Source organism: Schistocerca gregaria, chromosome 3 (assembly GCF_023897955.1).
Source record: "Schistocerca gregaria isolate iqSchGreg1 chromosome 3, iqSchGreg1.2, whole genome shotgun sequence".
Taxonomy (NCBI): domain Eukaryota; kingdom Metazoa; phylum Arthropoda; class Insecta; order Orthoptera; family Acrididae; genus Schistocerca; species Schistocerca gregaria.
In genome coordinates, this window is record NC_064922.1 from 618,096,374 (window position 1) to 618,110,535 (window position 14,162).

Sequence of the window (14,162 nt, forward strand, 5' to 3'; positions counted from 1 at the left end):
ACAAACAATAAATGGATGCAGTATCCCATGCTCATCCTTACGCCCTGCTTTAAAATAACGCGCGTTCGAAACGGCTGGAACACAGGTGTCTGCAGGCTTTCCTAAAATTGTGGGGGCATTACATATTCGTCCCCTTAGCTCGAACACTCGTTATTTTGCACACAACACATATTTTAATAATTTTTTTTCTTAACACTTATCTTGTTACTTTGTACTACATAAAAACATTAGGTACAGAAACTCTCTTCCATCTCCAGTATTTCATTAAGCTGTTGGTAATATCTTTCATAGACATAGTGGTATGATAAACTAATAGTACAACAAGTATTAGCTATTTCCAATAGATTTATCTACTCTTGCTTCCAGGATTGAGCCAAAATAAATCCCTCCCCTTAGCCAGTTCCAAAGTTCAGGCGTTATTCTGAGTCGAGTCTTCACTTTCTTTTTTGGAAGCTGTTACAATGATAACCACCGGTTTTCCGGGTGTGAAAAAAATTTGTTGTACTGGAGGTTTTCTCTTTATTCTAACTCCTCGAGCAGGACTCGTCTTTTCTATTTAAAAATTTTAGAATTAAAATTTACCTGGAGAAACTTTCCACAACAATCTCAGGTCACTATACCACCCTTTCCCTTTGGTTTCCAATCTACGTAAGGGCTGATACATTGGAAACATCTTCTTCCTCATCCTTGTGTAGGTATGCCCCTTCCATTTATACTAAACTATGGTACAGGTCAGTCCCCTTTTTGGTGCCCCAGCCTCCTCTGGGTCTGCCTACCTGCCTCTCTTTCTCTCGTTTCATCTGTATCGGATGCGCTCTCCCTATCTTCTCTAACAATGATTCATAGTCTTGCCTCTTTCGTACTCCTCTGCACACTATTTTATCTATTTTATTTAAAATTTCTATTTACCTCTCTTCCTCCTCCTGAGTCCTTCAGCCTACCTGCTTAAATTCTTCGCTTGTTCTTTGCTTACAGCTCACTTATACAGCCTTAATAACTAAATATGTTTCATCCATGGTTGTAACTTTATTTCTTTTCTTCGGGCTACTCGGTCTGCACAATCCTACTATTCATCAGAAACTTAAATGACTCGATACCTCCGGCTTAATACCTATTTCTTTTTATCTCCATTCATATTACTTTGTACTACTACAGCTATGAACACAGGTGGATGTACACTTCGACCCCCCTTGTTCCTTTAGCTTAAGCTTACTATACCATTTCACTTGAGATGTGCAACCGTCATTACTTAGCACATGTGCTCGAGCACTTCCTGAGCACTACCTCCCCCCTTATCTGTGACGGTTGTTACATCTCCCTGTGTTATTACTTGTCTGCGTCTTTGTATTTAATTGTTTGAGTGTGGAAGTGTGATCTTGCGTCCTGATTCTTCGGCCCACTAAGGTTCTTAGTTGAATTTTTTTAGAAATCACGGAAAAGAGGAGGACTTCAGCGATAGAAGTATGGGAATGTGGACAGAGGGAAAGATAGACTGGTACACTTAAGAGAAGTAAGAAAGGAAATAAAAGAATGGGTTGCTAAGATCGAAGAAAGAAAGAAGACAGCCTCAAAGAGAGGAAACCCTTCCCACCTCCTTCCCCAGATCCCCACTTCGCCGGTACTTAAGTGAGAAACCGGAGGAGGTATGATGTTCGGCGTCTCCTGCCGAACGTCACCTTTGAAGCCCCCGAAGAAAAGATCTTAGCAACTCCTATGGAACGACAAATGATGAAGAACCAGTCACACTTGTTTGCGAGGGTTGTATGAAGGGCGTGGTGTGTAGGTCGTGTCTGTGCCTATGCTATCCACCCCTTTCTAAATTAGATATAAACCCTCCCCAATCACATCACACTTTGCAAAAAATATAAAACATTCTATAAAAATAGAAATTATATACACTATAATCAAATAGTTATTCAGTAAGACACTTCACTTTATATTTCATACACATGTTCAGTTTATTTCATCTAGGTATCATTTTTCCTAAACAGTACCATCATATTATACCTCCTGTTAGAATGTTACCCTGTTAGTTTTATCTCATGCTTAGAGGTTACTGTTTATTATGACTCTTTAAATTAGTCATAATCGTGTAGTCATAATTGGTCTCTTTTAGTACTAATATGATAGGATAGCTTAAGGACTATAAATAGATTACAGGATAGTCGAAGATTTGAAGGGAGTTCAGTGTAGGAAAACTTATGTGGAAGTAACACCGAATACAACTGGGGAACCGGCGGACGTCACAGAATGTACCGTCCCTGGGGGTGTTGTACATATCGTTTTACATCCTCAACATTATACATTCCCTTTTCATGTCCCGTCATAGGATCTACTAAATATTTCGCCCTTGTCAAATGCCAGTCAAAATACTTGCGCATTGTACTCCGCGCATTACTATATTATTTAGGATCCCACAAATCCCACTTCTCTTGTGCACTTGAAGAGCAATATTTTTGCTTAAACTTTCTCTGAAAATCTTCCCAGAATGTGAAGTTTTCAATATCTGTGCCCCGTTCTGAAGCTTCACCCTCCAAATAACCTACCGGAATCTCTATTTTCTTAGCATCCTCCCAACTTTTAGGTATGGCTTGGCTAAACCGTTTTAAGAAATGAGTGGGGTGTACCTCCCCATCTCGTTTGAATTTAGGAAACTGTCTCGACAAGCCTGAATTTGATCCCCATTGCAAATCAGTTATCATGTCCTTATTTAATGTAATATTTTGGGAAACTCTGCCTTTCTCTAGTTTCTCCTGCTAAAGCTTGAATTCTTTCCTCAACGTTTCTAAGTCTTTCTTGGTGTTATCTAAATCGCAAGTTACTATAGGCGACGATATATCAACACTTAGTTTCTCTTCAACCCTTCGTCCTATTAATTCTTCCACTTGTTCTTCTAATCCATTCAAATTTATAAGCTCTGCAGTCATTAACTTTTCTTTGAAGTTCTGTTCTACGCTTTCCACCCGTGATTTGACCCCTGAAATTTGCGCCTGTGCTAGGGGGAGCAACTTCTCTTGTTTCTAGACATTGGTTTTTAGCGTAGTTAATTCTCGTTCGACCACCTCAAATGTAACATTGCATACATTTTTCAAAGAGTCGTACTTTTCGTTAAATTGTGTTTCCAAATTACTACATTTACAGTCTACATCATATTCTAATTTTTGAACTAAACCTTTTAGATTAGTTTCATTCTTTTGTTCTAAATCCTTAAATAAAATACTTGTCTGTTCACTCAGGGAATCGGACAATTCTTTTTTCAATTCTTTTTTCTATTCTTGCATCTGATTACTTAGGATACTAACATGAGCCTCTAGTTTTGTGTTTTGCAAATCTAACTTAGAGTTTAATTCTGCCTTCAGTTCGTCCTGTTTTGTGTTCTGTGATTCAAACTGCGCTTTGATAAATCTCATTAATTCGCTTAAATCTGGCCCCTGTTTTTCAATTCCCATAGCTTCAACAGACTCTACGGATTGATGTTCTTTTTCCATTGTGTTTTGTTTTGTCTTTAATTTAGTTATCATTAGAAGTACACTCGCTTATTTCCACAGCCCCCCACACTTCACAAACAATCAAAGGTCAGTAGAAGCTCACGCGGCGTCGATGGAAGGCGGCGTCGGCACCGGTGTACGGCGGCGTCAGCGTAGATGGACGGCGGCGTCGGCGTAGGTGGACGACGGCGTCGGCTTTTGTGGACGGCTGCGTCGGCGTTGGTGTGCTGCGGCGTCGGCGTTTGTAGACGGCGGCGTGCTGCCTTTTTTTTGAACTTTTTCGATGCACTGCGTCAGTCTTACCTGGTATGGATCCCACACCGCGCAGCAGTATTTTAAAAGAGGACGGACAAGCGTAGTGTAGGCAGTCTCCTTAGTACGTCTGCCAATAAAACGCTGCATTTGGTTAGCCTTCCCCACAACATTTTCTATGTGTCCTTTCCAATTTAAGTTGTTCGTAATTGTAATAGCTAGGTATTTAGTTGAATTTACAGCTTTTAGATTAGACTGATTCATAGTGAAATCGAAGTTTAACGAGTTATTTTCAGTACTCATGTGGATGACCTCACACTTTTCGTTATTTAGGGTCAACTGCCACTTTTCGCACCATTCAGATATTTCTTCTAAATCGTTTTGCAGTTTGTTTTGATCTTCTGATCTTAGTCGATAAACGACAGCGTCATCTGCAAACTACCGATGACAGCTGCTCAGATTGTCTCCCAAATCGTTTATATAGATAAGGAACAGCAAAGGGCCTACAACACTACCTTGGGGAACGCCTCAAAACACTTCTGTTTTACTCAATGACTGAGACGATATTTCATAAGCAAGCAATTTTACTACGGGCCGCTTGCATAAGAAGTATTGTTGTGCATCGGAATCGTTGCAAAAGTTCTTGCAGGAAGAAATAAGTACAATGCAGCTCTCCAGTGGATCAATATATACCGAAGACGTAAAGAGACATCAGTAATTGGATTGTTGTATCACGTCACTCTTTTAGTGTGGCAGAAGAATTGTACTGATCGAGTTTTAAAATATGTGGAGTAAAGTGACCTGGCTGAGTATGCGGTTAGGACTGAAGACGGACATAATTTCATCACAGGTGTACTTCGCGAAGCATGAGACCAAAATTCGTTGAATAAAACAGCCGCATCACGCTTGATAAATGACACCATCACAACAGTCAAACGAAATGAGGGGCCTTAGGAGATGACCAGGGACGATACGACTAATCTAACAGCATTAGTCGGTCCATCTGGTTCTGTTTAGTCCACACTGAGAAAGGAACCTTCAGATAGCCAAGAAAATGTGTCAAGTGAGGGTAATAAACACGTACGAAATTTCCAAAGAGACTGTCCGTAATTTTGAACACTGAAATAATGAAGTAGACACAATCTGAATTTGGAAACTAGACATATGGGCAGGCGATTGTCTAGATGCAGGTTGCACGGAGAACTGGAAAGAGCGCACTAAATAAAAAGTACGTAAAAACGTACAGTTACGGGGACAAAAACTCATTTACATTTTAACAAAAACTAGAAACATGGAAGAAAAATGGCTCTGAGGACTATGGGACTTAACTTCTGAGGTCATCAGTCCCCTAGAACTTAGAGCTACTTAAACCTAACTAATCTAAGGACATCACACACATCCATGCCCGAGGCAGGATTCGAACCTGAGACCGTAGCGGTCGCGCGGTTCCAGACTGTAGCGCCTAGAACCGCTCGCGCACTGAGGCCGGCAAACATGGAAGAAAATAAAGGGGAAATGACACCAGCTAATAGAAAGGGAATAAAATATTATATAGACGATGGAGAGCGACGAAAAACGATGCAGAATGAAGTTATCAGAGACGCAAGTCGGAAATGAAGTGTGAAATGAGTACGAACTATAAACTTGCGGATAAATGTGAAAGTAGGAGGTAACATTTGTGTAGTGGGATTATAGCTATACCATCTGTATGAAGGAACTGGTACGGAACGTGTGGCATTGTGGAATGAATGAATGCACAAAGAATGTTAAGTCTCAAGTTGGCTAGAAAAGAATATAGTGGAATATAAATTCTTAAATTCTTTTTTAGAAAAGGCGAATGGAGGAAAACTATCTGACCATAATGTAACTGTTCGTTTGATAAAAAAAATCTTCACAGCTCGAATGGAAAATTAAAATCGATTTCAGAATGATTCTTTAGATTTATTCAGAAGAGAAAATAATTATGATGTTACCATTGTTTCAGCATTCCAAAGAACCACATGAATCTTGAGCAAAACGGTCAGAAACAGTTTTTTTGTTGTTTTAAGTTCAAGAGTCTGTCACGTCAGTAATTTGTATTAATTATATCTGTACAGTAGGTTGATTTTGCTCTGAGGACGCTGTAGTTAAAAAGCAGTTGAGAGATATTTTAGAAACGTTAGCAGCGAGTGTGCTAACAACAAAATGTGTTTAGAAAAATCTGTCGTTCTTTCAAGACAAATGCACTTGACGAAAAAGAAGATTTCTCAGTTAACATAACTTATTAACGAATTGAAGAACTGCAGAATGCAGATCGTATTAATGACGAGTAAAGTATACGACAAAACAGGTAAATAGTAATGACTGTGCATTTGCGAATCAGCAGAGTTGAAAGATTATTTACTTAAATAAAGGTATGAGTCTCCATGGAAACTCGGTTATTATAAGATATTGAGTGTGAATTTAGGACAAATACAAGATTAATTTTTACTGAGCCATCTTTGGGCACTTGGAATAAGTAGAGCTGGTGGAGCAAAAACTGAAGATAATGTAATATTGGTGAACCGGTAAGTGAGTACAGGCATCACGTAAAAATGAAATAGTACAAAGTTTTCCGTACATCAAGCCAAAGTCCAAACACGCAATGAATTGTAAAATATGTCTTGATTCGCGATGAAACTTTTCCAAATAAATCAGGAAAAAGAAGTCCCAGACAAATGATTTGTATTCTTCTAAACGAATGAGAACCATGTGTTTGTTTGACATTCCGTAAGTAACAAACGCAAGTAGAGAGAGAGATTACCCTGATGACGAATAAGATGGGTATACCAATGTGCCATGTATAATGCTAAATGATGGTGTCTATGAACTCCACATGACGCGGATGTTACTTTTCATATCAGTCTGCTTTCAGTTGGGAAAGTGGACTGCAAGCAGCAGAATGGCTTACAGGAGCATGCCAAACATGCAGGGTTCGTGAGATTAAACAGGGCCCTCCCTCCAGTGAAACGTTCACCATGGAAGGTATTCGTCCATGAAGAGAGAGTTGGACCATTTCTAAATGGTAGGGTTAAAGCATCAGGTATCATACTTGTATGAGAAAGTACTTTCCCTAAGAGCGTCAGCTCTATAGACCCACAAGGATATCTGGAGGTCAATGTGTCCAACCAAAGATAGTCAGCCGTGGAGAGCTACTTTTTGTCTCCGACCACTTGCCCTTTACGGACAATGAACGAATTCAGACTACTCGCCGAATCATAAATTGTCTGCTGTCACTTTTCAGTATAAACCGGAAGTCATTCACAATCCTTGTTAAAAAGCGTAGGATCGGAAGATAGTTTACTGAACATCAAAATGAGTTTATTGGAAATGATTCCACATAAATAACTTTACGGGGCAGTTATTATTGGTATGTATGACGTACAAAAGGGGATTCTACTAAAAACTTGGAGGAGAAGCCTTAATTATAATTTAATGAAGTTTAAGGGAAGAATCCGCGCTAAGCCGAATTCCCAGTCCAGCTGTTCGCGCCGTACGCTGTTAGTATCCACAAGGTGACCACCTTAAGGTACCGACGGGCTGCAATCGTCGTCGGCCGCAGTGGTCGAGCGGTTCTAGGCGCTTCAGTCTGGAACCGCGCGACCGCTACGGTCGCAGGTTCGAATTCTGCCTCGGGCATGGATGTGTGTGATGTCCTTAAGTTAGTTAGGTTTAAGCAGTTCTAAGTTAAGATGTTACGTCCAACAGTGGAACGAGCCATTTGAACTATTTTTCTGTAATCACCTTAAAATGTCGATTCTCTAAATTTTCTCAATAGCGTCCCTCGAAAAAAGAAAAAAAAGAAGGGTCGTCTTTCCCTTCTTTAAACGACTGGTGGGGTATCCCACACACTAGAACAGTGCTCCAGAATGGGTCACATTAGTGTGATATAAGCTGTCTCCTTTATAGATGAACCACACTTTCCTAAAAGTCTCTCAATAAACTGAGGTCGACCATTCGCCTTATCTACAACAATCCTCACATGCTCATTCCATTTCATATCGTTTTGCAACGTTACGCTGACATTCAAACGACGTGACTGCGTCAAGCAAAGCACTACTAATGCTATATTCGAACATTATGATTTAGTTTTTCCTGTTCATCTGGATTAATTTACATTTTTCTATGTTTAGAGTCAGCTGCCATTCGTCACACCAACTAGAAACTTTCTCTAGGTCATCTTTTATCCACCTACAGTCACTCAACGACAACATCTTCGCGTACACCACAGCATCATCAGCAAACAACAGCAGATTGCTACCCACCGGGTCTGCCAGATCATTTACGTAAATAGAAAATAACAGCATTACTATCGCAATTACCATGGGCATTCCCAGCGATATCCTTGTCTCTGATGAACACTCGCCATCGGGGACAATGTACTGGGTTCTGTTGATTAAGAAGTGTTCGAGCCATTCACACATTGGGAACCTATTCCGTATGCTCGCACCATTGTTAACAGTCTGCAGCAGGACACCATGTAAAATGCTTTTTGGAAATCTAGAACATTGTTCTCAAGATATCGCGTGAGATAAGTGCAACATGAGTTTTACACGACCGATGCTTTCTAAAAACCGAGCTGATTCGTGGACAGAAGAGTTTCCGTCTCAAGGAAATTCATCATATTCGAAGTAAGAATGTGTTCAAGAATTCTGCAGCAAAGCGCTGTCAAGGATATTGGTCCGGAATTTGGGGGTCCGTTCTTTTATCCTTCTTATATACAGGAGTTACCTCTGTTTCTTTTTTTCAGTCGTTTAAGACTTTGCACGAAAGATTCGCGATAAATATAAGCTAAGCACGCCAGTGCCGTAGCGTACTTTTTGTAAAACCGAATTGGGATTCCATTCCGAACCTGGCCACTTCATGTTTTCAGCTCTTTCAGGTTTTTTTTCCTACGCCAGGGATGTGTATTACTATGTCCTCTATACAGGAGTCTGTGCTACGGTCAAACGAGGGTAGGTTTGTACGACTCTCCTGCGTGAACGGTTTCTTTAACGTGAAATTTAAAACTTCGGCTTTTGTTTTGCTATATTCTAGACTGGTCAACGAGTGACTGGGTAGGAACCTTAGACCCGCTTAGCGGCTGTACGTTAAGACCAGAATTTTCTCGGGTTTTCAGCAAGACAGTTGTACGCTTCGCGCGTCGATCTTTTTACAGACGCACGAATCTCCAATAATTTTTGCCTGTCGTCATTTGCGTGTTCCCTTTTGAACCTAGAATGCAACAGCCTTCGCTTCCTCAACTTTTCCAAATTTCGTTCCTAGAGCACGATGGGTCTCTCTCTTCCGTGATCCACTTACTCTTGGTTTTTTTACACTTAATAAATTCCAGAACTGTAGGGGTACAAAGATAGGTTAGCTGAATATTTTAACACTTTAAAATGTAATTAAGTAAAGTACGGTGAAAAATGAAGACCATGTACTCATAGAATTAAAATCAGAACGTATGTTTTACTACAGAGGAACAGAGTAGAAAGAAAATTCAAGTGTATGTCAGTACACAACAAAATTAAAAACAATTTTGCAGAATTTGTATGAGTCTCAGACAGAAAGGCAAGATTTATTTGGAAACCAAACGAACTAAATCTTACTGAAATCATTCAGGTTCTAGTATCAAATACTCACACTCTGCTGGGGGAGGTAGATGACCGGCGAAGAGTCGCAGCGGAAAATGATATACGACAGCAAATCCTGCAACAATATTTTAGCAAGAAGCAAATGCAAGTGAAAATAAAACTGACGACATTTTATGAAACAATAAAGAAACTGTACGACGAAAATGTTTTAAATTACTTTAGGGTTTATGGTGACCACAGACTAGTACGATTCACAACAAAAATCGGTGTAAATCGAATCACCAAGCAGGAAATAATAATTTTATATTACGAGAATTTATTGAACAGTAACTGAACTCTATTAAATTAAGCAACACGTTCAGCATCTTGGAGAATGGAGATTACACAGACACAGATGTGACAATTACTACACAAAGGTACCAGGAAAAAACAAAAAATAAGCTCAGACAGCTAAGAAAAATTCAAGGAAAGAATTTCTAACAATCTATAGAATGCACATCATCGTATATGTTTAATTTTACAGAGCTATTTAATATTTATGGACTTCTCCGTCGGTACTTGGAGAAACATAAACATATGAAAAACTTCAACACACAAAACTGATTTTCCACAATAACATTTATTTTATAATTGGTTGTGAATCGGCGTTCGCCTTTCTCGGCCATTCTCAGACAACTGAAGAGAAAACAAAAGTTCACACACCATCAGCTACAGTTTTCAGCAGTACAAGGATTGTATTTTCCGACTATATATGAGAACGCAACACAAAACCATATTGAAACGCAGAAAGAAGCTATGAATAAATAAACCTCACAATCCTTATACTCAAATATTGAAGGCATAAGAACTTAATGACGAAACAGTACACATGTGAGCACTGGCGCAGTCAACTATGCTGTATAGACAAAATAACTGGTGAACATGATGAATAGGATGAATAGGTAACTAAAAAGAAAAGAGAGAAAATAAGTTAGAATTGATAACGGTAGACAGAAAGTCGCTATAGAGGTCGGAAATTATAGTGAAGCACTTATACCACATAAACTGCCTGGATTGTACGTTATTCATTCCACATGGATAGATACAATATCCAGACATTCAAAGATTTCTCTACATGTTTTTCTAGTAAACGAGGTGAATAAAACATTCTGAAAGTCAATATTGAAAATTATGTCTCGCCAGAAGTATAAGATCAGCTGGGGTTGAAGAAGGGAAAGGCGACAGTAAATCGTGATAATCAAAGGAGAAACAAAACAATGCGAAACAGACTTGCAGTTTTAGTTACACAATTTCCGCGGAGAAAAATAATTCCCTGAAACTGGAACAATGCTATAATTGTTTAACTTCATGGAAAATGACCACAAAGACATAAAAAAGCACTGACCTAACAGTGTACTCTTCACAATGTATATATGCAGACTGGAGCGACGAAAGAAAAATTGTGCTAAGGCCAGGTTCGAATCAGACATGTCTGAGACTTCAAAAGGTCTTCGGGGCCATGTAGTTTGATTTACTCTTCGCAATGTAAAAACCACTCAACATAGTTTTTGCCAACCCCTTTTTAGCCATTGTGAGCGGCAATAACAGGTCTTTTGCAAAACACGTATAATTATCCAACGATAACACAGACAATAGAGTACAATCGATTCTATTATTCGACTGGCAAAAACGTGTTTCGTGTTTAAGCGTTCACTCTGTTCGCTTACCAAGCACTACATTCCCCCATGCCTTTGTGTCCATTGTCAGTATTCCTTCCCTCTTCTTCAGTTATACTCCTTAGCCAAAAGTAAATAGTAGAAAAGAATAAGAGTTCGGAAATAACCCGCAAAGCAAGTTGCTAATCGTACTGGTAACATTATTACTTTACTAAATGTTACATTAAACTGACAATAACAACGGTTGGTACTTACCAGTGCGGTGACTGGCAAGTTGGTACTTTTGAATCGAAGTTTTAAAGTAGTAGATAAAGTGATACGAAACAATAGACCTAAATGGTGTCGCAATGTTAAGCTTATGACTGAAGGGAACCAACCTAACGGAAGTGTGACGTTAATAGTGGAAGATAAGAGAAGCAGAGGTAGACCAAAAAGTAGACAGTTGGAATTGGCGTTTACTGCAGTAAACTGGAAAGCGTGGAGAAGTGTCGTGTGGTGTAGTAAAACGTATACTTAAAAGTAAAATACATATTCCAAAGTGGACTAACAAAAGCAAGTGTACTTCCACTCCACGTGTTTGTAACTGCAGTAAGCAGTTAAGAAGCCGTATTCTATAACAAGTAGACTAAATTTCGCCTACAGCCGAATTAGAAATCTCCATGTCGAGCTGTTTAATCCGAAACTCTACACACCGTATAAACTGAGCTCCGCAGCTAGGCACTGAAAATACTTGCCAGGCATGTGACTGGATTGGTGCTATTTGGTACTTAAATAACTGTTGCACAGGAAACTCATTTTTACTTTAATAGATTAGTACAAGATGATTTACTGAAAAAAGTGTCCTTCGGCACCTACTATCTTTTCCCGCTTTGCGACTAATAAATGGATTCCGCAACAAAAAAACGGGTTTTTTTGGGAAAATCCACTCATGAAGACAGTTTTCCAGATCGTTAAAAGATGTAAAGCGTTGTTCAGAACGGCTATTCTGCGTGGGTCAAAATACACTCCTGGAAATGGAAAAAAGAACACATTGACACCGGTGTGTCAGACCCACCATACTTGCTCCGGACACTGCGAGAGGGCTGTACAAGCAATGATCACACGCACGGCACAGCGGACACACCAGGAACCGCGGTGTTGGCCGTCGAATGGCGCTAGCTGCGCAGCACTTGTGCACCGCCGCCGTCAGTGTCAGCCAGTTTGCCGTGTCATACGGAGCTCCATCGCAGTCTTTAACACTGGTAGCATGCCGCGACAGCGTGGACGTGAACCGTATGTGCAGTTGACGGACTTTGAGCGAGGGCGTATAGTGGGCATGCGGGAGGCCGGGTGGACGTACCGCCGAATTGCTCAACACGTGGGGCGTGAGGTCTCCACAGTACATCGATGTTGTCGCCAGTGGTGGGCGGAAGGTGCACGTGCCCGTCGACCTGGGACCGGACCGCAGCGACGCACGGATGCACGCCAAGACCGTAGGATCCTACGCAGTGCCGTAGGGGACCGCACCGCCACTTCCCAGCAAATTTGGGACACTGTTGCTCCTGGGGTATCGGCGAGGACCATTCGCAACCGTCTCCATGAAGCTGGGCTACGGTCCCGCACGCCGTTAGGCCGTCTTCCGCTCACGCCCCAACATCGTGCAGCCCGCCTCCAGTGGTGTCGCGTCAGGCGTGAATGGAGGGACGAATGGAGACGACGTGTCGTCTTCAGCGATGAGAGTCGCTTCTGCCTTGGTGCCAATGATGGTCGTATGCGTGTTTGGCGCCGTGCAGGTGAGCGCCACAATCAGGACTGCATACGACCGAGGTACACACGGCCAACATCCGGCATCATGGTGTGGGGAGCGATCTCCTACACTAGCCGTACACCTCTGGTGATCGTCGAGGGGACACTGAATAGTGCACGGTACATCCAAACCGTCATCGAACCCATCGTTCTACCATTCCTAGACCGGCAAGGGAACTTGCTGTTCCAACAGGACAATGCAAGTCCGCATGTATCCCGTGCCACCCAACGTGCTCTAGAAGGTGTAAGTCAACTACCCTGGCCAGCAAGATCTCCGGATCTGTCCCCCCCTGTGCATGTTTGGGACTGGATGAAGCGTCGTCTCACGCGGTCTGCACGTCCAGCACGAACGCTGGTCCAACTGAGGCGCCAGGTGGAAATGGCATGGCAAGCCGTTCCACAGGACTACATCCAGCATCTCTACGATCGTCTCCATGGGAGAATAGCAGCCTGCATTGCTGCGAAAGGTGGATATACACTGTACTAGTGCCGACATTGTGCATGCTCTGTTGCCTGTGTCTATGTGCCTGTGGTTCTGTCAGTGTGATCATGTGATGTATCTGACCCCAGGAATGTGTCAATAAAGTTTCTCCTTCCTGGGACAATGAGTTCACGGTGTTCTTATTTCAATTTCCAGGAGTGTAAATGGTAAGTGGTAGAGGGCGATTTGTGGTGAACATTGCGAGTGGGGTAAGACTTCCCGTAGAAGTCCCTTCAAGGTTTCTTTCCCTCGTTTGGCAACGTAGAATATGGGATTGTCTTGAAGCACGATGATTTTGTCATACCTCTCTGCATATTGTGGGCGTTTGTCGTTTAAGTGCGAGATTCGAATTGAGTAATTGTGCTTCGTAGCGTTCAGCACTAGTGGCTCGTAGTACACCGCATCTACCAGGTCGCATTTTGTTACTCACCCGAAAATTGTAATCTTTGAATGGTCGAAACGCCCGGCCCCGGTAGCTGAGTGGTCAGCGTGACAGAATGTCAATCCTAAGGGCCGGGTTCAATTCCCGGCTGTGTCAGAGATTTTCTCCGCTCAGGGACTGGGTGCTGTGTTGTCCAAATCATTATCATTTCATCCCCATCGACGCGCAAGTCGCCGAAGTGGCGTCAAATCGAAAGACTTGCACCTGGAGAACGGTCTACCCGACGGGAGTCCCTAGTCACACGACATTTATTTATCGTCGAAACCAGTCTCTGTACGTTGCATCCGACAGAGAATTTTCTTCATACGCTTCAATTAGCGAATGATGCAGCAGATATCTTGACATGAAAGAAGAAGAGTAACATTTTCCGCAACTGCTGTACAAAACCCGTGATGTTAAAGGCATTAATTAAGCATGGTCGTTTCACTCCACTTGAAAGTTACACAAAGATCTGAAAGCCTAATG

At 41.5% G+C, this 14,162-nt stretch overlaps 1 protein-coding gene across 3 annotated transcripts in view; it reads right to left on the minus strand.

The window, feature by feature from the left end:
- Positions 1 to 14,162, minus strand: part of LOC126353854 (uncharacterized) — an 830,655-nt gene that overhangs the window by 610,524 nt on the left and 205,969 nt on the right. The window contains exon 3 of one of the 3 annotated variants that reach the window (XM_050003018.1): positions 9,384 to 9,449. The exons of 1 other annotated variant lie outside the window; for it this stretch is intronic. The gene's annotated coding sequence lies outside the window, so the exon portion shown is untranslated. Of the gene's footprint in view, positions 1 to 9,383; positions 9,450 to 14,162 lie in introns of those variants that run through there. One more of the 3 variants, XM_050003020.1, reaches the window with a different exon arrangement.